Here is a 24,554-nt window from a genome sequence, read left to right on the forward strand (position 1 = left end):
TGAAACTAAGCCAGGACACCTTTGTGACTGGAAGAATGTGCCTTTCTTTACATTGTTAGTTTGTACACTGTGTCAAGCTCCGAGTCCGGGTCGCTCCACACAAGCGCTTCATTAGTGCACATGCGACGCTTCACTGACTTTACGCTAGTAGGAAAATCTAAGGCCACTTGAAGGTGGGAGAAGAGTCAGCAAAATCAATATAGGTACTAAGGAAATAAAATCAACTGAAACTTTTATTGTACAGCACACAACTAGGGAGCAGGAAGCACTTTTTTGCGCTAGGCAAACAAGCACAGCGGTCAGCAGCACAATGCATCTGCAAACGCTTTTCCGTCAAAGAGATGCAGTTGCTAGACGTGAGATTTTGTGGAAGTTTGGGGGATGCTTATTGCAGGAGCACTATACAACAAATAGTGACATAAAGTGCTTGAAAAGCTAAAACTAAATAAAAGTGTAAACCGGTTATACATTATAGACCTTATATATTCAGCCTCGGCAGTGCTGGCTCGTGGCCGAGTGGTCTGCGGTGCTAGGATTATTGTTTTGAGTCACAAGTTCGAATGCCCGAGTGTAAATGTTTTTTTTTTTTTTTTTTTTGTAGATTTTTTTGTATGCAGCCGATGTTTTCTGAACTGAGTTCACCATTTTTGGGCCGTAACGTTCACTGCTCCACGAGCGAGTTCGCAGAACGTGAGCATACTGACAATGACGCGCTAGCGAGTTCTCGTTGGCGTGCTGTTGCCACAAGCACCGACTGCTTGCGGGCAGATGGGCACAGGCCTGAATCAGCACACCCTTGGCCTGGTGCGAACTAGCTTTTTACGATACTGGCATGAGTGAGGAAGCTCGGAATATGCGGGAAAAGCGCATGACATTTGAGCGTCTGCAGTGACGCGGAAGGGCGTTCATCCACTGCGTAGGCCTCGGCTAGTGATTGCTGCGATTCCAAGCCGTCCTGGGAGGTTTATCTTGGGCATTTGACAGCCGACACATGGCAGAAGCACGGAACGACGATTACTGAGATATCGAGATGCCCATCCAACAATGCCGTCGGATGTCAAGCATGTTGCTTTGCAGAACCGAAACCGAAAGTTGTTTGAATGCTAACCTTGGACATCGTCCAATCACGGTGCCAGCTCCTCCCGACGTCACGGCCTTTAGTTGGTGCGGCCGCCACAGACCGTGCATGGTAGTTTTCCTTCTTTCCCGCTTTATAAAATAATTGACGACTTATCAACCGGATAAACGATGAAAAGTCTGGTAATTTGAGCCAGTCTACGCAGTGCAAGCAAAATCGTGAGCTTGACAAATTCACTTCAGTGTCCCTTGAAGTTCACGTTTTGCTGCATTCTCTTTGGAATCGTACCTCTTATATCAAATGGCAAAAAATCGTCAGAGCAAAAAAAAAAGTGCCCCATGTGCGATTTGAACTTGAGGCCGCCGGGCCAGCCCAACGTTACGGCTAGCCTGCATTGATGTCAGACACTTCACCCACTACCTTATCGACGCAGAAGTGCACGTGAGAGAAAACTGCGGCATAAAGGCCGCTTCACATTTGTAACCTAGCACTGAGGTGTGTTTTCATAAATTCTAATCAAACTGCATGATGGTGGGACTCAGCGCTGTGTCCCTGCTTCTCGCTAGTTATTTTTGTGCTTGATGAGTAAATGACGGGTTGGTTTTAAGTTTCCACTACTCGAAGTTCCTTCGATGAACGTGTTAGGTAGTAAATTCTCATTTTAAGCTTTTGGTCATTTATCTCCTCAGGTCAGAGGTTTCACGTTCGTGCAACTCGCATTACAGGCTACATGAGACAGACGTCTGCAGTTTAGACTCGTGCGAAACAGCGTAAACAGTTTACAGATACCCAGTTTACTTTCAACCTGCTTACCTCTGCCTGCGTCACTCGCTCGCATTGTGAATATGAAAGTTCGACCATGTTGATCGGTCGCATCAGAGATCAGACACCTCCCGTTCAGTTGCAAGGCGAATTTCATTATGGTGCAGATTTATATGACCCTTTGCGAGCCTGCTCTGTGCCGACATATGCAGACAAGGGGGAACTGTGTTTGGCTTCTTACCCAGACGTCACTTCACGATTTGAGGAGGAAAGCCTCATTGAAACATTAACTGCATTCTTTTTTTTCCTATTTACCAATATCAGGCAGCAGAACGGTTATGCATTGTTTATTAAAATTCCACAGTACCCACACAACACAACTTTGTTAGAAAATCTCTTCACCACCCCTTTAATGTGCTTCTGCTGTAAGCACTATGCAGTTCTGAACTTGAGACTAAGCTCTGTTGTTGTTGCTTTGTTTGTGTACTTTCAGGACCAGAGAATTTACCACTTATAAAACACTGCTTGGTACTAGACAGACTTGGCAGTAATAAAATTACAGCAATTAAACTACTTTCTGCTGCAATGAGTAATTTAATGAATTACTCTTGAGTGTTGTCAATGTAGTAATGTAATAAATTACTCCAGGCCATTAATTTCATGGAGATTACTCATTACTTTCCCAATTACTTCCGACTACAAAATAGGCTGTCTGCTTTTCTTATGGCATAAAAAGTTGACCAAGAAAAGTTGAACAAGTAGAGTTCCAATGCCCAGAAAGTATCTGGGCATTGGAACTCTACGAACGCCAAGGAAACAATGCTTCAATGAGAGCTCTGCCTGCTTTCTCGTGTCTCTTCATTCCCTTTTCATGCGTCTTAAAGTAATTTCATGACTTTATAAAAGTAGTAGTAATGTAATGTCATTACTTTTGGACCGCTGTAATTTCTAATGTAATTTAATTACATTTTAGAAAATTCTAGGAAAGTAATGAGTAATGTAATTTAATTGCTTTTTGGAAGTAATTTTGCCATCTCTGGTACTAGATCCACTAGGCCTGAATAAAAGTGGAGGGACATGCGGGAAGCTTCTCCAAGTCATCCCGTTACACCTTAACTTTGTAGGCGGCCAAAAACACATGAAGTACATACGGGTTAGTACAGAATTTAAATAATTTAGCCTTTGAGTTTAACTAAATTGAGTTAAAGAGGCAGTGTAAATAACTGGGCTTCTCAGAAATCTTCGAATCATTGCCACTGAAGGAGTGAACTACACGATTTCAATGCCTTGAGGGAAAAAAATCAAGCTTAACTTCGCGTTTGGAAATTGCAGTTGAATATTCTTCCAGCTGCATCACCATAGCTGACTTCCCAGTGAACATTTTGCTTTTGCTGTTTCCTTTGCACTGCCCAGCGATTAAGCTACTTTTGTTCAGAGTTGCCATTTTTTTGCTTTAGTTAGTAATTATCTTCTTCCACCACATCAGATTTTTAGTTTTGTTTGCTGGCCAAAATCTTTGTGTGCATCTTTTTAGGCACACTATAAAAATGAAAAAACAGTCAGCTTGTTTTATGGAGTATTGAAGAAAAGGTAGGCTGTGGCGGAGCTCACAGCCATCCGGGATGGCCTACAGGCACTAACGCCGGCCCTACAGCGCGTCCCCGTGGGTTCCATCCTACATCTTTATACGGACTCCACCGCGGCGATACGGGATTTACGCCAAGTATCGAACAATTGTAGCATTTCAAGGGACATCCACACACTACTAGACACGTACCCCTGCCCTCTCAGGCTGGTGTGGGTTAGGCGGAACACGCTCCCCGCTCACATTGCAGTGGATATGGCTTGTCACCCGACGTATATTCCTCGGCCGCTGCCAATGTTAGCAACCGGTCCGATAGAAAACTTTCTCCAACGGAAGGACGATCTGCATCGCGCCACACGTGCCCTCATCCCCCCGTGTGGAACGGACCTCCCCAGTAGACTTGCTCGCTGGGAAGAGGTTTTGCTGCGCAGACTTCGCGTTGGAGTGGCGCTTTCACCTGCTGTGACCCGGGCGTGGCCACCACGCTACCATGCCCCGTTCGACGACACCTGCCCCTTCTGCACAGCTCCGGCCGCACAAGCTGACGCGGACCATCTCATATGGACGTGTCCTTCACTGGCCTCAGCCAGAAAGCGACACCTGAGAGGCACAGGCCTCCATCCTGGAAGACCCCCCGACCTTCAGCGGTGGCTCTGGGGACCCCACCACCGCGCCCTTCTTGACTTCCTTCGAGAGACGGGGGCCCATGTATATTTGTAAATAAGTTATTTTTATGCCAACGGGCATTCTATCACAAAAAAAAAAAAAGCTTTATTTTTGGTGCAACAAAAACTGGTTTCTTGATTTATAATACAAAAATTCAGTGAGTGCAATTAGAAGTGAAGAAATTTGATGCAGACCAGCATAAGATTAAGAAAAATTTATTCATCATTTGCAAAGGTCAGCTTGACTGATTTTGTCATGTATTCATTTGACAGACAGATTTGTTGATTTGTAGATGTAATACCGTATTTACACGATTGTAAGTCGACTCGAATGTAGGTCGACCCCCAAAAAATGCACCTTTCAAAAAAAAAAAAAAAAGCGAGTGCCGCCCAGAAAATTGTATCACAAAGAGAAGCTCTTCCGGCAACCCACACGGCGGCTCTACCATCATCGATGCTCCCACAAGAGCCGTGCGCTCGCGGTATGCGCGGTAGATGTTAAAAAAGAAAAGCTTTTGTATAAGCACCCAGAATAACCATGCGCTGTGGGTTGAGCGGGAAGAACACATCCGCTGCGAGATGACAACCATTGAAGCAACCGGCAGCGGCCACTGCCGCGCGATACCAAAACAAACAACATGGCGGCTGACGGAAGCGGCGGTGCACGCGATTTACTTCTGAGCGACTAACCTCCCACCACTGCGTTCGGAAGTGTACTGAACAACGTGATACGATTTGGGTGACGTTAGCGCAGCGCATTGAATCAAGGGGTTCTCTAATACTCATTTTGTTTGTTAGAGACGAATAAAACGCTTCTTGACGCGTTTTTACACGCGATTCGTGCGCGTCGGCGTTGTGCGGGCGACTTTTTCACGTCCGTGTCGACGATTCCGCGCGCGGCAGCTTCTACTGCACGCGGCAGCGGGAGGAGCCTGGCGACTTGCCCCAATGGGGAGGCGCGCTCTTCATGGTGGCTGTTGCCGGCTGGCGGCGCCGGAGATGTTTAGGCTTATCACGATGGCGGATATTTGATTGGCGCTTTCCCTCGCGGCACGGATAATGCTTTATAGTGTCGTTTTCGACCACATTATCAGATCCCTTCCGGCACAAACGTCTTTGTTTGTGCCTTCAGTGATATCTTGGGGAGCGGTTAGAAGCGGTCGCTGGAGCTACGCACACCTCTTCGCAGCTGGTGACGCCGCCATGTTGCCGCCACCGCCGTAGCTCGCGGCATGCGCGTGGTATTTGCGGCAGTGTCAGCGCGGCGCATTTTCGCGAGCAGAAAACGCCTCATGCGGTTCACACTGTAGACCATAACCATGGGAACGAGGGTGCAAAGCTGTCCCCACCTCGTAACATCCCCGATTTCTCGTTTCTCTTGCCGTTACTAGCAATAGACGGTTCGACTTCGATTCTAAGTCGACCCCCCGACATTGGATTGTCAAATTTGAAAAAAAGGGTCGACCTACAATCGTGTAAATACGGTAGTAAAAAGAGAGCAAGATAACGCTGGTGTTGGTGTACAGTTGTCCTTACAGTTAGGTAACTGGGACAGGGAAGCTAAAATAACTTTGTACAGGGACGGAGACAAGTTGAATCATGGAGACACATTTTCTGGCTAAAGGACGTTTTAGTTAGTTGTTCACATGCATTCAGTTGTGTTAACGAGGCTGTTGGATTGCCTTGTAGTGGAAAAGTTCACATCACTACTCAGTATCTGCTATATATAACTTAAAAATGCCACCTGCGCTTGGCACCTTTGCAAAGAAATGAAATTTTCAACAGTTTAGGTATTAACTCAGGTCATTTCCTTGCATTGAAACAGAAGAAGCAATTCACCGTCTCCTCATTTCTTGCTACACTTGTGATGTTGTGGTTACCATCCCCATACCCAAAAAGTGTTGGGTGAGCTTGTTTTGCTTAGTGCAGGGGTGAGACAGCTGCGCATATTGCACCTTTTTGATACAATTCCATTTTTCTGCGCCAAGCTGCTCCGAAAGCACAAAAATGGTGAAAATTGTGCCAAACTGCTCCAGAAGAGCCTCAACGGCACGGATTTTGATGCTCATGTCAGTTTCTGCGGGGACGAAAGCCTCCCACATCCCGGTGACGGCTTTTATCGTCGGTCAATCGCAAACACAGAAATGGCACAAATAGAAAAACTGAAACGAAGCAAGCGATAGCTTCTAAAACTCGATTCGCTTTCCGTCCGGGTTCGCTGAAACGGCCTTCTCGATTAGGCATCGCTGTGGCAACAAACACGGCCGCTGCCTGATCTGGCTGCTACCAACGCGCTCAGTGCGCATCGCCGATATTTTCCCTGGTTTATGTCACGCTATCAGCTGGGTTCCAGTCTATTCATTTTATCTGTGGTGGCTCTGAACAGTGACATTAACATGGGGATATGGTTTGAGATTGGTGCCAGATTCGGGAAGTTGCGCGGCTCGAAAAAAAGTTAATTGAAATGTGGGGCCTACGACTTCGGCGTGGTTTGTCCTTGAGTTGCGAAACATTGTGCGCGCATCTATAATCGGGTTCGTGAAGGGAATTTTTTGACAATATCTAGCTGGAATTCCATCCTTTCCAGGATGCAATGGATCTTGGCCTATCGCATCTATTGGGCCACATTACAATCAATCAGCGAGTTTCCAAGACGACGTGGTCACATGGCCACTCAAAAACCGCAGAAATATGAATGCTCGTTGATCAGTTTTATAAAAGAGAACAAAAGTATCCCACGGGGCTATCGAATTTCTCGCACACTCCTTACCTTCAGAGTTAAGACACCCACCAAAGTAATGATACATATTGTTCAGTACAACGTTACTAGAATAAACTCAGTTTGAAAGCTCCGCCGGAGAGGCGGGCCGCGTGGCGGTCGCGAGAACTAGCGGCGCTGCAGTCAAGTCTTGCGCTACTCCCGGCGCGTCGTCTGCTTCGGCGGCGGCAGGCCGCTGCAGCCGACCGCTGCGGGCCGCCGCGCAGACGTACCGCGGCAGCTTTCTAATACTTAAACATCGATCATCTTTCCAGTCAACCAGCTTGAATGCCTTCTTCCTTCTAGTCGATGTTACCGCATCACATTTGTGCACTGGTTAAGTGTAAATGCGTTGGGTCGCCTGTATGCACTTACCTGCATGCGCAGCTCATTGGGACGCTCGGCCTATATTTGAACTGTCTACATTGCGTTTAACTTCATGTACGGTAGCTTCTAAGCCCTTCTCAGCGTAGTTTTTATAACAACTGTGCCGTCTTACCTCGACCAAAAACGACCCAACGAGTTTGTGAAAGCAGTGCCTTTATAAGTGATTTTATCTCCACGCGGCAATAGGACAGTTTTTCTGAATCTCGTCGGTTCAAGGTCCCGTTAACCAGCTTCCGATGTTGAGTTCCTATGCTCAACTTTTATATTCTGCCGGGCTGATCCCACCTCATCTCGCATTTGTGCACTCTTTAGTGCATACGAGCATTAGATCACCAAAGATGAAAGTTCGGTTTACAGTTTTTACGCTCAGTTCATCTGTGACAAACGCACTCGAATTTTGTGAGTTGACATTAAAGCTTTAATCCGCAATTTAATGGTGCTCATGGTACGCCTGAATTAAGAAGGATCTTTGACCGCCATTTCGATGTCTTGAACTCAAGAAATCCGTTCAGCTGGTCATACAAGACACCTCTCCGAACAAATATTACTTGCTGAGTTGGAGCCTCATCTGTTGAACTGCGATGCATTCGACAATCACATTTAAGTTTTGTCGAAGAAGATTGCCAACGTGTATTCAATAATCAGGTTCAGCCCATTCCGACTGAAATCAACCAGAAAAACTTGCACGCACAACGGTGTATGAGCAGAGCAGACAGTCTATTATTTCGTAAAATCTGCAAACGACAGGTAAGAACCACAATTGAAGGAAGCTGGCTAGCTAGTATGCCTTCGTATTTTTTTGCGGTTTTGAAGTGCGTGCGTTTTGTATAAGTCGCCTCATAGCCTACGTTGTGATAAATCAGGCAGTTTTTTTAATTGGTTACTCTTTTATTGTGTGTAACTTTTTTCTTTTGAAATTGTGCAAACCCTGGGGTGAATAAAATTTGTGTACCGTTTGTTGCTTCCTCCGTGTGCCTCTCTTGAACGTTTCGAGCAAATATACCTTACACCGTGAACGGCTGAATGAGTATTCGCTCATATGCAATCGCGTACGGCCCATATGTAATTCTGTAAACAGCTGCTTTGGGAGGCAGTAACCTGTTGTTTTAGCCACCCTTTTCTTTTTACGCAACCAAAATATTTTCGATGTGGCATTGAGTCGTCTTGAGCGTGAGAGATTTCGGCAGCTTCCCGTCGCCACAAACACATCAAAAGGTGCTGACACCGTGCATACATATAAGTTGTCCTGCAAATACAGTGTTCCTGAGGCCCTCAAACACTGGTTTTTCTTGTGCATCCTTGTGTCGTGTTATGTACAATTCAGCCTTTTTTTAAAAAAAACCTTCTCGTTGAAGACTGATTCGCCTTTCGGAGAGGTGTCTTGTATGACCAGCTGAACGGATTTCTTGAGTTCAAGACATCAAAATGGCGGTCAAAGATCCTTGTGAATTCAGGCGTACCATGAGCACCTTTAAATTGCGGATTAAAGCTTTAATGTCAACTCACAAAATTCGAGTGCGTTTGTCACAGATTAACTGAGCGTAAGAACTGTAAATCGAAATTTCATCTTTGGTGATCTAATGTTCGTATGCACCACAGAGTGCACAAAGACGAGATGAGGTGGGACCAGCCCAGCGGATATAAAAGTTGAGCATAGGAACTCTCCATCGGATGCTGGTTAGCGGTACCTTGCACCGACGAGATTCAGAAAAACTGTCCTATTGCCGCGTGGAGATAAAAGCACTTATAAAGGCACTGCTTTCACAAACTCGTTGGGTTGTTTTTGGTCGATGTAACACGGCGCAGTAGTTATAAAAACTACGCTGAAAGGGGTAATTGGATTAGAAGCTACCGTACATGAAGTTAAACGCAGACCGCGGCGGCCGCTTTCCTGATGGAGGCGATAAGCAAAAAATTCCCGCGCAACACGAGTAAATGCAGAGCATTGGGGCCTCAGTGCTGATTGAAGGCAGTGTTGCTTCCATCGCTTCTTCCGTGATGCTGGAGTAGCAGACACGAGTAAACGTGGGCACGAGCGTCAACCAAGGAACGAAGGAGCAGCGCAGTGACTGAAACACGAGCGACCGCTAGCCGCTATATTTGCAGCGCGCGCAGTAGAGGGAGAGCAGTACGGGGGGGAGAGCGCGCATGCGCAAGCAGCGCGCGCCCTTCCACGACCCACCGCGCTGCTATCACGCACCTGTTACGCCGAGACCGCGACGGAGCGAACGGGCTGACTACGACGCATGCGCGCGCCAGCTGCTGTTGAGAGAGAGGAGGGAAGGAGAGGCGCACCTGCTGCGGACGCGAAACTATTGACACCGTCCGACGCAGGAACACGCGAGGCTAAGAAATGCTCTGCATTTAAAACGCTCGTGTGTACGAGATTTCAGCGCACGTTAAAGATCCCCAGGTGGTCAAAATTAATCCGGAGCCCTCCACTACGGCGCGCCTCATCGCCTGCGTTGCGTCGGCGCGTTAAACCCCACAATCGATCAAGTTAAACGCAATGTAGACAGTTAAAATATAGGCCGACCGTCGATTCTTAGCTAGCCAATGAGCTGCGCTTCCAGGTCAGTGCATACAGGCGGCTCAACGCATTTCCACTTAAACAGTGCACAAATGTGATGCGGTAACGTCGACTAGAAGGACGAAGGCGTTTAAGCTAATCGGCTGGAACGATGATAGATGTTTAAGTTTAGCAATAGCAGTACTAGAAAGCTGCCGCGGTACGTCTGCGCGGCGGCCCGCCGCGGTCGGCTGCAGCGGCCGCCCGCCGCCGAAGCAGACGACGCGCCGGGAGTAGCGCAAGACTTGACTGCAGCGCCGCTAGTTCTCGCGACCGCCGTTTGGCCCACCCTCCTCCGCTGGCGGGGATGCAGAGCTCCGAAACTGAGCTTATTCTAGTAACGTTGGTTCAGTATGGCACTAGTTTAAGAAGTTGCATAACCATCAAATTATTAATAATTAGTAGCAATACAAATGCAACAAACATCACAAAGCCCAGTAGGCATTGTGAGAAGAAAGAATAAAAGAAGCTGGACATCAGATGTGCATTTAAAGCATTGGGTTATGCAATTCCCGCTAACGCATACAAATAAATCCATTTAACTCGATGACTCCGCCGCTGTTTATTTCGTAATTTTCGGCATACTGAAAGGACACCACGTATAACATACCCTGCTACTTTGAATGCACGTCCATGTCCAGCCAGCTGTTGAGTTACCCGTACTCGTGGAATGGGCGCACCACCGCTAGCTCCTCGTTGTACTTTTCCCACTAACACACGAATTATTACTTTTTACTGTACTGACGCTACAAATACGATTGCGGCGAAAGGTATTCTTGTAGCGCAAACCCGCTGGCTAGCACCTCTTTCATGCAGGCAGGTGCATGCCGTGCAGAGAAGACGCTGTGTGGAACAACGGGGTGAAGTAGTGTCGCTGTACAAATTGAATATTTTTTCTCTGCTAAAACAAAAACTGTTGTGATTAAACTTTCTGAAATAAACTGCCATCATTTCTACTAGTGAATGGCTTGTATTTGATATTTTTACTACGAGCACACCAATGCACAATTTCAAGGTGAATATGGGCCAGAAAGGAGATTTTTCCAAGTTTGTCAAACGTTTTCTCGCACATTTCACCTTTTTTGAGTGAAAATATAGTTTTTACCAATTTTCCACAATGCTGAGAATCCTGAGATACAGGTACAAATGCTTCGTTGGCTGAGAGAATGTGCTCGTATTTGCTAAAAATGTTTGAAAATGCTCGACATCGTGTATTTTCTGAATGTCGTAATCACAGCAAAGAAAAGGAAACATATTTTAAAAATGCGGCATAGAGCAGCCCAGGACCTCAACATGACGTTCACAAAAAATGGTGGCCATTGTAAGCGAAGTTACTTTTTCATGAATTTTTTCACAGACGCAAGTTTGCTTTAAACCCTGTAGGTAAAAGGGCCGCTAGAAAAAGAACAAAAGTTTTTTGGACAAAAACACTTTCAGGGAGCATTGTGGGCCATGCGAGGATGACCTACAATTTTTACTGAGCAAATCCGTGATGGTCGGTTTTACGGCTGGGACGTTTGGCATGGAATGACCCAGCTTGCTGTTCCCTTTGCTTGAAAGATTGCTGAATATGGAAGCTGGCGCGCCTAGCTCCGAGTCTTCGTGCTCCGCACAGGACCGGCTTCTCAGGAATGGGGCGGCACCAGGAGCGGTATCAAAAACCATACTTTAAATCATGCCTGTAGCTAGTGTAGCGATTTCAAGTCTTTTATTATAATAAAAAGTGGCGCATACGCAATATCTAATGCGGACAAGCATCAGAATCAACGGCGCGCAAAGGAACATCAGGGAGAGCGAGCCCGCGTGAAGCAGACGACAAATGTGAGAATCCTTAAGTCGACGTCACGGAGGTGCGCTTTGCAGCGCCGCCCGTGGTCGAGCTCACCGCCTATTGCGAACAATCTGCGCAAGTAAGGGAGTCGTTCAGCCCGTGTCGGGCATCCGACTAAAACCCGACCACAACCGCCACCAAATCGGCCTAAACGCCCCCAACTATGCTGGTAACGCTCTCTTTTTGGCCTCAAAACTTCTGCAACTTTGGTGTGAAAAATTGAGGGGCTTTGGCCATGCTGACAACGTTGACAACATTGTTTTGTGCATTTCTTGTTCGGCCGTCCGTGCTTTTGCGGCACCGTTTCAACTGAACGGACGGACGGCCTGTACGCTGTCGTGGTTTGAAATGGCAGCTGTTTTCCAGCTGCCGTTCCTAAAGTGCTACCGAGCCTCACGTCAGTCCGCGCCTCAGCTTCAAACATTCAGCTTCGACGACGCAAAGGTGGAGACTTGATTTTGAGGCCGTCTACGTCGGTGGTAGCGACAAGCTCGTGCGGAGGTATGTTATATTGCACTTTTTATACCCCGAAGAAAACACACAAGGTACTGTTGGCTTAAGGGTTCGTGGTAGAAGTGTAGGCTAATTTCAAAGTGGATAATCTACGTGCCATATTTCTTGCGAAAGCACACCCGAAAGTACACTCTACAGCATCATGATTTTTTTTATCTTATGGGCTCATATGCATAACTGAGCTCGAATCTGCTAGCTATGGTGTCACTATGCTTACTACTGGTGACAGTTATTACACCGAGGTGAACGTTCACAGCCTTGGTAAGCAGGTCAAGGGGTACTGGGTTGCGTGCACAAATGCAAAGCGAGCACAGTTTCGGAGGTATATTTATTTCGGTATCGTATGTCATCGAGACATCGCCCACTGCTTTCATTACAGGGGCTGGTCGAACATTTCCACTACAGCCCGCGCACGTGTACGACTGGCCGAGGGGTGACCTGCGCCGTTTCGAAAGAGAGACAGACCTACCGCAAGAGACTGCTTGTCGATGCCTTGGGCTAAGGGTGTCGCTGTTCTCGTTGTGGGTGTATTTCGCAAAATCTGCGCTTCGCAGCCTGTCTTTGGTGCACTTACCTAATGCACTCACATTTGGTGCCCAAACATTGGGGTTGAGTGCATTCAAAGCTGCTGTTTCTTTTTTTTATTGCGAAGACCGCACTACAGAGGTTGCTGTACATGGTCGTTTTAGAAGTCAGTTATTTATTGCAGTTTACTAATGAAATTGCGTTTCGGGAAAAATTTTCTCAAGCAATGCAAGTGGGGTTTTAAGATTAAAGGAGCCTCAGGTAATCGAAGAATAGGTAGCCATCGCTACTTTTTTGCTGACACGGGGCCTTCCTTGACCAGTCCCACATCGCCAGACGAGAATTTTTCTCGCATTTCGCATGCTGTAGTCATCATACTGAGCCTATTTATGCGCACTGCAGAACAGAGGCCTGTCCGCTCCATTTCCGATTTCTCCTATCCTGCTTTACCCAAATCCATCTGTTGCCCATAGGTTTTCCTCTCTCACACTCATCCACTGAGTGTTCCGGTTTTTTGTATTCAGGCCTCTCGTTCCTTGATGGCAATGTCATAGGTGTGTGCAAGTTTTCATAAAAAAAAGGTGCCTTTAAACGAGTAGAGATGTCAAATTCCTTGATGAAAAATTAATCATAATGTTTGACTTCGATCTCTGCGTACACGGTCACTGGCCAATTTTTTTCTAATGTCCAATAATTCAGATGCATCAGTGTCACTGCCATCTACGCTACTGTGCCATTGTATATTTACGTCTAAAATTTCATACGCTGAAGTTATTCGCCATCTGGTTTTTCTGACTTTTTGTTTGCCGTGACGAGAGGTCCAAAATGCCCGTAATCGCAGCAGTCCCATTGCTACTCTCTTTACCCCACAGCCTTTAACTACAAGTTTCACATACCACCCTCGGCCAACTTCTTCTGAGCAGCTCTTTCTCTTCCTTCACATGCATGCATTACAAGTTTCTCCGTTGTGGGTTACTACCAGTGAGATTGCATTATCCGCAGACCTTCATTTTTTCAATTGCTTTCACATTCTCTTGATGCTTTTTTTCAAAGTAGCTTCAAACTAGCCAATATATTTTGTTCTAGCTTTGAATTATCAAGCAATTTCTTCTTTTGAATTGCATGTAAAATTACCGGGACCTGAACATCACTTCCAATTAACTGAAAATTCTAATTAGGTGACTTCAAATTATCAAGAGTCGACTGCATTTGAATGGCTTACCCCAGGCATTGAAAAGAGGTAAGGTATGTAGTGGTTGGTATGACCTTTAAGCATCGCAGCAAGTAATAACTATTGATTTCTTACTTATACCACCGTATTTATAAGAAAGTTCTTTCCGCATTATAAATTTTGAATGGGTAGCATTGCACTTCAGCCAAGATTGGCTGCAAGAGTTCCACTTTCGTGCAAGGCTTTAGTGGTAGGCTTTCTTGCATGGCTTTGGCATCGTGCTAAAAAACCTACCCAAAGGAACGTGCCAAGCAGTCAGGCTTGAAATTCAAGTCTGCATGTTGTGGGGCAGAGCCAACTTTTATTTCTGTAGTAATCTGCTTAAAGGAGTACTGACACGAAATTTCTCGCTTTCAGTTTTTATGCTGTAAAGAATACCTATGGTCCCAGTAATTACGAAAATCGAACCGAAAGGCGTCAGCCACCAACATATAATTAATTATAGCACGTTTATTGCAACCACTTTCAAATTCGGTCGCCGCGCGGGAAAATGGCCGTTCGAAGGAGAGCCTGCAAGCGGACTGCCTGACGTCACGGTCTCCGTGACGTCGGACCGTGACGTCATGGTCTCCGTGACGTCAGGGACGTTCGCTGCATCGTCTGCTACGGATTGCACGCGGTTCACACTAAAGCGCTGGACACATGTACGATTTGTACACTCGATTCGCATGCGACTGATCGTTACGACTGTCACCACGACTAGTCGTACGCGTGAATTTGAGACACATGACCCGATGCGTGCATGCGATGCGTCGTCGGCGTCGCTCCGCCCACCGTTTTTGCTCCATGGTCAACTACGACTATCGCTGAGCTGAATTTGTAGATCCCGCGCGTTTAATCGCAAAAAATGGATAAAGCAGGCAATCGTGAAGCGTTTCCTGCCTTCGGAAACAGTTCGCGCACACGCCGGCCGCGCCTGCCAGCTCGGACACTCAGCGGCTCGATCCGGCGCAGACCACGGTAGCAAGACGGTAGCAACCGCTTGTCGCTGCTCTTCTGAATCAATCTGATCGTTAAAATGAAGTTCCACATGCGAGAAAGTAGGTGTTAGTGTGGTGAAAAATTGTGCTTGGGATTGTTATCAGGGCTTATTTTAAAAGCGGCGATCAGATATCTGCCGCGATGCAAGCGTATACGCTGACCGGCCCCCCGCGGCGCGCGGCGGGCGGTGCGCCGACCGGTCGAGAGATGGCAATACCTGCGCGGAAACGTGAAGTGCGCACTTCGCAAGCCTTGCTCACAGCGGTACCGCAGCAAAGCCAAACCTCCTATCGAAGCGAGACCGCCCACAACAACAGCGCAGGCTATCGCTTCCGGTTCCGGAAACAACTGTATGACGTCATGCTGAATCGGCCGCAAAATCGCGGATAGCCTGACGTCACACCCTAAGCGATTTCGCTAGTGCTGCCGATTTGTAATAGTTCGCGGCCAGGGCAATTAAAATCGATTTTTGATGCGTTTCCAGCCTCGGATCGCTCCAAAAATTTCTGTGGGTAATCTGTACAAACTACTGAAGCCAATTATATCGTTATTTAGGCCTCTAAATTTGGTGTCAGTACTCCTTTAAAATCAGACCTTGAAGTGAACCAGAGAATGGCGGGCCATTTGCCCTTAGAAGCGCATGGAAAAACAACTAGTAACAAAGCAGTGCAGAGAGATATGGGCTGGGCGTCGTTTGAAGTTCGAGAAGCACAGAGTAAAATATGTTTTGAGAAGAGGTTGAGGGCAATGGATCGACGTAGGTGGACAGCTAAGGTTAAAAACGTGGGCACACAGTGGCTAAGGAGGACTAGAAGACTAACGATGAAATATGGAAACAATGGTGGAGAAGCGAAGACAGCCAAGGTAACCAAAAAGGAGGCAAGGCAGATAGAAACGAATAAATGGAGGGAAAAAATGGAAGCTAAAATGTCGTTAGAGATGTACAGGACTGAGAAATTAGACATCAGAAAGGAAAATTTATGCGATAATTCTAAGGGCAGTGCTTTGCTTCCTGAGGCTAGTGCAGGTTGCTTGTGAACTAAGAGATTTGTGGGGAAGTATACACAAAGTGATGGGGTATGTGCAATCTGCAAAAAAGAAACAAACTATGCGGCACATAGTGATGGAATGCGAGGGTATCCATCCAAATCTAGAGAGAAGTATTCGGCTTCCAGAAGCCCTAGGATTTAAGGGTAGCACAGAGGGAGTCAACTTCAGGCCTGTCGAGGTTATGAAGAGAAGATTAGAATGCTGGTGGACGAAAAGCAGAAAAGGGAATATTGCCTAGGACAGCTACCACGTGTAACAGAAAAAATAAGTATTCTGTGCCTAATAAGTTTTTTTTGTGCCTACCCTAAGAGCAGAGCTAATATTAAACGAAGAACGTAAAACATGGGTATATGAGTTCTTTTTTTTTTTTAAGATGACGTCATCACCCCACTACAAACAGGGTACCATCATCAATCATCATCATCAACGAGGTGCAACGCTTGTCTGCTCCATGAGGCGAAATATTTAGTGTTATAAGCAGTGAATGGCCCTGATATTTCCCAGGTACACGTGGCGCATGGCTTATGAACGAAAGTGTGCCAAAAGGAGAAATAACATACAAAACGAAAGCAGGTCCTTGGTGGCTCTTGCAAAACTGCGTGGCTCCGTAACCACCCAGCTGAAGCCATCATATTGCCTGGTATTCGTCGGAGCTGTTGAGGGACCACATGACTCGTGCCCCAATGGCGTGCCAGGCGAACCTATCAGTTTACGTGATGTTTGTTGAAGGTATTGGAGTTACCAGTACCGTGTCTTGCTATGGAATGTGCTCGATGTCGAGTGTACTGCTAGATGCTGCACCAGCTAACTGTGGTCGACCAGGCAAGTACAATGACATGACCAAAGTGCGGGAGGCATATAATGCCAGCTGAAGCCACAATGCTTGCTATTTAAAGCCACATAAGCAGACTTTGGTGCCCAAGAAATTTTTATAAATTATAAATACTTCAAACCATAAGCAATGTTGCAAATAGAATTGAATAGCGAACACTATTCATGAAGAAATTTAATTTTCCCACCTCTAACATACTTCAAACCGTAAACAATGTTGCAAATAGAATTGAATAGCAAACACTATTCATGAAGAATTTTAATTTTCCCACCTCTAACATAACATATAAATATACTTTTCATTTTTTTTAACATTTATTGCTTCGGTGGAGTTGCTTATTTTACCCATTTTTTAAATGTAAAACTGATGCTGCACTTAATTATTCTACTACTTCGAGTAAAGTGAAGCACGATATTTTTAATGCAAGTGAAAGGTGTCATGGCCTTACAACTTTTCACGTGAAAGAATTATCCACATATAAACATTTTTCCTTGCATGATCGTGCTCCCAACGCGGCAGTAAATTGGGGTAAATTGAGCAACTTTCAGTACCAACTGTTCACCTACAGAAGTGCGAATGCACTTCTTAAGCAAGCCTGAATCGTCGCCGCCGTCGTCCGCCGCTCCTCCGGAGGTGTTATCAGGCGCCTCCTCTCCCCTAGCAACGGAGCGGAGCGGACGGGAGCGCGCCTAGCAACGGCGCGACCGATGATGGCGGATAGTTCGCAGGCAACGGTACCACCAACAACGAGTGAAATACAATCCAGCACGAGCATTTCACCCGTCACTGAAGGTCACGTCACCGCGGGAACTTCGAATACTTCGAAGTTCCACACTTCTGAACTAACGTTCAACCATGGTCGATGGGATCGTGGCCCACGCCTCACACGCCCATCCCGCGAGCTACTCCAGAGGCGCACGCTTCAGCCGACCGCTCGTTTTGAACGCGTGAGAGCTGCTGCTGCCATTGCTGTTATCAAGCGCGCAAGTGGAACGATTTGACGATTTGTGTGAACGCCGATAGAAAAGCCTAGGCGCCTATGCTTCCTGCGTCCGAAAAATCGTTGCTAAAAGCTTTAGAAGTTTAGCGTCATCTTGACATGGTGATGGCGATAGGTGGGACGAAATTTCCGCTGTTTCGGTTTCGTATCTGATTCTAACGCGCATGCGATGTTTCGAGCTATTTTTCCGGAAAAAAAGTGCGCGTTAGAATCGGGTAAGTACGGTACTTGGATGCACGTTTTACAGAGACTCACTCACCCTTGAGCATACCTCGGCAAAGTTGGCGCGGCTCACTCAAACTCACTCACAATTTTTTTTTTCGAATCACCACTCACTCAAACTCAGACTCAATGCTGAGCAGCACATCTGCGCTCACTCAAACTCAAACTCACATTGAGCTCAAAACTCAGAACTCACTCGGACTCAACTCAAAATGTACTCAGAACTCAAAATGTACTCAAACTCAAAATGTAATCAAAACTCAAAATGTACTCAAACTCAAAATGTACTCAAACTCAATTTGGACTCAAAACTCAAAATGTACTCAAACTCAAAGTGTACTCAAACTCAAAATGGACTCAAAACTCAAAATGTACTCAAACTCAAAATGAACTCAAAATGGACTCAAAACTCAAAATGTACTCAAGCTCAAAGTGAACTCAAACTCAAAATAGACTCAAAACTCAAAATGTACTCAAACTCAAAATGAACTCAAAACTCAAAATGGACTCAAAACTCAAAATGTACTCAAACTCAAAGTGAACTCAATACTCAAAATGTACTCAAACCTCAAAATGTACTCAAACTCAAAATGTACTCAAAACTCAAAATGTACTCAAACTCAAAATGAACTCAAAACTCAAAATGGACTCAAAACTCAAAATGTACTCAAACTCAAAGTGAACTCAGACTCAAAATAGACTCAAAACTCAAAATGTACTCAAACTCAAAATGAACTCAAAACTCAAAATGGACTCAAAACTCAAAATGTACTCAAACTCAAAGTGAACTCAATACTCAAAATGTACTCAAACCTCAAAATGTACTCAAACTCAAAATGTACTCAAACTCAAAATGTACTCAAAACTCAAAATGAACTCAGAACTCAAAATGGGCTGAGAACTCAAAATGAATTCAAAACTCACATGGCCTCACAGAGATTGAGACAGTCAGAGAGTGAGAGTGTGAAAGTGAGAGTGTGAGTGAGTGAGAGTGTGAGTGAGTGAGAGTGGGAGTGAGTGAGAGTGTGAGTGTGAGAGTGAGTGTGAGAGTGTGTACCTTTTGCTGTAACCTTTTGCGATATCCTCATAATTATAACCAGAAAGCAGTTTCATATTTGTCCCACGTGACCCCCTCGACGAGACCTTTAATTTGATACCCCACACACCCTAGCAGGGTCATATGGAATTCATACCAGTCAAACTAACCATGACTCATGACTAACCAGGACGCATTATTTAGGTGTCCGACATGATTCCCCTAACTGGAACCTTCAATTTGACGCCCCACATGCTTCAGCGGCCTCACCTTGAATTTAACCCCATCTATGACTCATAATGACCATCTCATGATTCGAACTACGAAGCCTTTTTTTTATTTGTACCACGTGATTCCCCTCTTCAAGACCGTAAATTTGATACCCTACACTCCCTAGCGGGGTCACTTCGAATTTTACCCCAATATAAGACTCGCCATGACAATCTAATGGTTATAACCAGGAAGCATTTTTGTATTTCTCCCACGTGATTCGGCTCATCAAGACCATTGATTTGATACCCATCACATCCTAGCGGAATCAATTTGAACGTTAAACCAATCAATGACTAACCATGACTATCTCATGATATAGCCCTACCACATTTTTGTCCCACGTGATTTTCCTTATCGGAACCTTCAATTTGATACCCCGGACACCCAGTGGCATCATTGTGAATTTTAACCTAATTTATGACCCATTTTGACTATGTCATGATAATAATCAGGAAGCACAGGATTACCCTCATCGAGACCTTTAATTTGATACGCCCTAGCGTCATGAACCTGAATTTTAACCGAATCTTTGATTTACCATGACTACGTCATGATATATTCATATCTCATGTTCGTCCCGAATGATTCCCCACATCGAGACCTTGAATTTGATTCCCCACATGCCCTCGCAGCGTCATTTTGAATTTTAACCCAATCTATGACTCATTATGACTGCCTGATGACTACAATCAGGAAGCATTTTTTTTATTTACCCCGCGTGATTCCGTTAATCCGGACCTTTCATTTGATACCTTACACGCCTTAGCCCCATCAGTTTCACTTTTCACCCAATCTAATGTGGTCATTATTCTGTCTTAAGGGGCGCTGCCCAGTCAATTCAGCTAATTCATTTGAAACAGTAGAAAGGACAGCCCCCGCCCCCATTTCCCCCCGGCTCTCACCTCTTCCTTTGTGACCCCTAGTATATCAAGCCGTTAACAGTAGCAGGCGAACAACCAGCACGTCAGCGCCGCCGTGTGCTTCCCCACCACCCTTTCCCACGCTCTTAGTGGGTCCGTCAGGAGGAAAAGTTAAGACAACCCTTTTTTATGACCTCACCAGTCAATTATCACTCACGCGCCCAGCCGCGAAAATTAGGTATACAGCAAGTGCTTATGGCCATAAAAATTCAACAAGAAACTAAAAAAAATCAGACACCACCTCCCTCCCAACCGATCATGCAGATCGCGATTGGTGCCATACCCGCAGGTAACTTGAATTCCGAGCTCACAGTGACGCATGAAACTTAACAGCCAACCATAGCTGCCTGCTAGGCTACTCATATGTACTCAAACTCCAAATGGACTTAAAACTCCTATTTACTCAGAACTCAAAATGTACTCAAAACTCAATATGTAATCAAACTCAAAATGTGCTCAAACTCAAAATTTACTCAGAACTCAAAATGGACTCAAACTCAAAATTTACTCAGAACTCAAAATGGACTCAAACTCAAAATGTACTCAGAACTCAAAATGAGCTCAAACTCAAATTGTACTCAGAACTCAAAATGAACTCAAACTCAAAATGGACTCAAACTCAAAATGTACTCAGAACTCAAAATGGACTCAAACTCAAAATGTACTCAGAACTCAAAATGGACTCAAACTCAAAATGTACTCAGAACTCAAAATGGACTCAAACTCAAATTGTACTCAGAACTCAAAATGGACTCAAACTCAAAATGTACTCAGAACTCAAAATGGACTCAAACTCAAAATGTACTCAGAACTCAAAATGGACTCAAACTCAAAATGTACTCAGAACTCAAAATGGACTCAAACTCAATCGGACTCAAACTCAGTCGTGATCACTCGGCTCAAACTCACTCAAGCTCAAACTCACCATGCCACACTAGCCTCGCGCTCACTCAAACTCAAACTCACGCGTGAGTTTGAGTCCAAATGAGTCTGAGTGAGTGGACTCATGAGTGAGTTTGCCGACCTCTGCCCTTGAGTGCCCTCGCGGCGTGGCACAGCCGTCCATTGTGCTAGGTTGACGGGCCCTCAAAAATCCAAAACTTGGTGTACACTGTTGATTTATATATTGAATCATAGCCAAGGAACGTAGGAACAATTTGCATATCTTAAAATACCTGAAATAATTTTTAGTCTCGGTAAAAGTGCCGATTTGTGTTTTTTGTATACTTTTCTTGGGGGCTTTTTTCTGATTACTTGACGAATAAACTGTAAGTAATTGTACCTTTAACAAAACTGCTGCTTTGTGTTTGTAAGAGCAATCTATAAGCTACAATTTTATGCATAGCAAGGCTACGTGTGTCCAGTAGCTCAAGAGAAAAAAAAACGTTTTGTGGAAGCACTTAAAATCGGCCGTTTTTCCGCCGTAACGAAAGAGTTAAGTGCCCGCTTCGCTCCTGTGGTTTTGCGTCACCATCGGCTTTGTTGTAATCAAACGAAAAAGAGGGCACTGAAGATAAATGAGATAGAACAAGCCGGAAGGCCAAGGAGGAAAGTATGGGGAAAGGGGAGTACGCAGAGGCCACGCTAGACGTGCTCGGTGGCAGCGAGTTAGAAGTGAAGACATTTGATGCAGACCAGCATAAGATTGAGAAAAATTTATTCATCAATTTGCAAAGGTCAGCCTGACTGATTTTGTCATGCTTCCATTTGACAGATAGATTTGTTGATTTGTAGATGTAATAGTAAAAGGAGAGCAAGATAACGCCGTTGTTGGTGTACAGTTGTCCTTGCAGTTAGGTAACTGGGACAGGGAAGCTAAAATAACTTTGTACAGGGACGGAGACAAGTTGAATCATGGAGGAACATTTTCTGGCTAAAGGATGTTTTAGTTGTTCACATGCATTCAGTTGTGTTAACGGGGCTTTTGGATGGCCTTGTAGTGGAAAAGTTATCTGGATCACTACTCAGTATCTGCTATATATAACTTAAAAATGCCATCTGCGCTTGGCACCTTTGCAAAGAAATGAAATTTTCAGCAGTTTAGGTTTTAACTCGGGTCATTTCCTTGCATTGAAACAGAAAAAGCAATTCACCATCTCCTCATTTCTTGCTACATTTGTGAAGTTGTGGTTACCATCCCCATACACAAAAAGTGTTGGGTGAGCTGGTTTTGCTTAGTGTAAATTTTAAACAGCTTGCACTCTCTGTCCCCATTCCTGTTCACACCGAATTTGGGGTCAGTACACTGGCACGTTAGCTAATTGGCGCAGAGTGCCTCTATGGTCAAAGCATTACTTTAACAGCCTTCATTGTACTGTCGCGGAACGAATTGCCCAGCTGGCTTTATTATTGCAGCAAGCTTGCGTAGTTGGAATAGCCGAGTAAACTTTTTTTCCCCGTACCAACAGTCTACAATTTGAAGCTGTGGCACTTGTGCTCAAGAAGAGGTTTCAAGTTTCTTTGCAATGAAGTAATGCAGTTTAGCCTTAAAATATTGAGTTGGAGCATATGTTGCTTTTTGGAGTTGCAGTTGGTTTGTTAACTACAAATAAAGCACAATCATTGCAAGCGTCAATTAATTTGTAGAAGTGTCTTGCTTGTTGTTTAGGCCAGCAAACAAGTCATTGTCAGTGAGCTCATGTCAGTATGGACTATTTGTGTATCGACTGAAACGTTCTGGCAGCAGCCACTGAACTGAGGGAAACAGCCTAGCTGTGCATCATGGGTAATGGTTATGAGTAAAGCATGGTTTAAATGGTAACTATAGTTTAAATGTAGAAACTCCCAGCTTTGTCTTGACTCAGTGAGGCTGTGGAGCCCGGTCTGCTAAAACATTGTTACTATGGTTACTTTGTATTATTTCCTCTGTACCGGTTCACTTTTTTGAACCAGCACGTTTGAAGAAGTTGTATCTTTGAAAAATGGCTTTGGGCCATACTTTGTTCGAACTTCCAAAAAGTTGTCGAAATTCTTTGTAACTAGACAACAGGTACTGGTAACTCAAGATTCAGGATAAATGTTCTAAAAGGGACGCTGCGGCACTTACCATAAAAGGGACGTTGCGGCACTTACCATCGACTATTTGGAATGTATTTTGGGTTAAAGTCTATTGTCCCAGCAATCTCCTCCCACAAGAATTATGAAAATCTGTTCACTATAACCGAAACTATGCGCGATGGGAAATCGCGCAAAATTGTTCCCTCTCAACTCAACCGCGTACAACCGGACGAAAGCTGTGCGCTCTCTCCTGGAGTAGGGGCGGGTCGCGGCCTTTTCTTTAGGTGCCTTCACTATATCACAGGCCAGGGAGTTTTCTTCGTTTCTCCGCAATGTGGAAGGGTATTTCTGGTCTGCTGCCACAAAAAAGCAGGCATTGCAGCCTGCTCACAAGTGCGCGGTCAGGCTGGTAGGGCATTTTTGAAGCAGTGAACGTTCGTTGTCGAGTTGTCTCGTTGAAAGGGAAGTATTTAGTTCATCACTCAAACTCCGCGCACTCAAAACACAAAAGAAACCTAAAAACTGTGCATACAGGTTCAGGCTTGGAAGAGTTTGGTGCACAGCGCCGACGGCGGCGGATCGTCACAGGAAATGCGAGAAATAAGCCGCGAAGTTCACCAGCAGCAGCCAATAGGACAGCCATGGCTGCAATGACGTCGTTTAGGCCATGCCAGGGGTGCATAATGAGGAAAATTGAAAGCGCGGTTAGTTTTTCTGCGTCTTTCACAGTGATTTGCGCGCCCACTGCTTCACGTGCATGTGTAATATTTGGCTCAGGTATCCCTGGCAGTGTAATCTAAACGTCGCGCAGGTTTAGTTCTACTGCTCAAAGAGTGTTGCTTGGTCCCTTTAAAGCAAGATGCACTGCACATGTGCAGTTTAAATATCTGTAGGGGCCTCGAACTGCCTTGCTGAGTCTGGGGACTGTTGGCTGTGCAGTGTTGTAACTCATCCTTTTTTTCTTTTTGTTCCGTGCTGCAGGCGCTCCTGAGCATGGCAGCTGTGGTTTCCATTGGAGCAAAGCAGCTGTACTGTGTCCATGACCACCATAGCGGTCATATCAAATGGAAGCAGCATCACTGTATGGGCAGCAATTCCGGGAATAAATCTGCCCTACATTTTGTAATAAACACAGTCTTTGTCAGTTGCTGAATTTATTTTTTTCCTTAAAAGCACGAATGATTGCTGTTACAAGGTTATAAATTCTGCTCTTGGCTGTACTTATTCTAGGGCTGGATGAGAGCTGCAACACCACAATTAAAACCCCTGCTGCAGTGGAACGGCCGTACAGTATACAGTATACCAGGGCAGTATACATTGTGAATGAGTTGTGAAGCCT

General features: G+C 45.3%; 1 long non-coding RNA gene across 1 annotated transcript in view; it reads left to right on the plus strand.

The window, feature by feature from the left end:
* The window catches only part of LOC144177844 (uncharacterized), a 50,156-nt gene extending 25,828 nt beyond the window's left edge, over nt 1-24,328 (plus strand). Inside the window, exon 6 of the long non-coding RNA XR_013323871.1 lies at nt 24,197-24,328. This is a non-coding gene — a long non-coding RNA (uncharacterized LOC144177844). The remainder of the gene's footprint in view (nt 1-24,196) is intronic.
* Nucleotides 24,329-24,554: the final 226 nt, after the last annotated feature.

The sequence above is a fragment of the Haemaphysalis longicornis genome, unplaced genomic scaffold (assembly GCF_048455015.1).
Source record: "Haemaphysalis longicornis isolate Haplotype H1 unplaced genomic scaffold, Haemaphysalis longicornis Haplotype H1 scaffold_1, whole genome shotgun sequence".
Taxonomy (NCBI): domain Eukaryota; kingdom Metazoa; phylum Arthropoda; class Arachnida; order Ixodida; family Ixodidae; genus Haemaphysalis; species Haemaphysalis longicornis.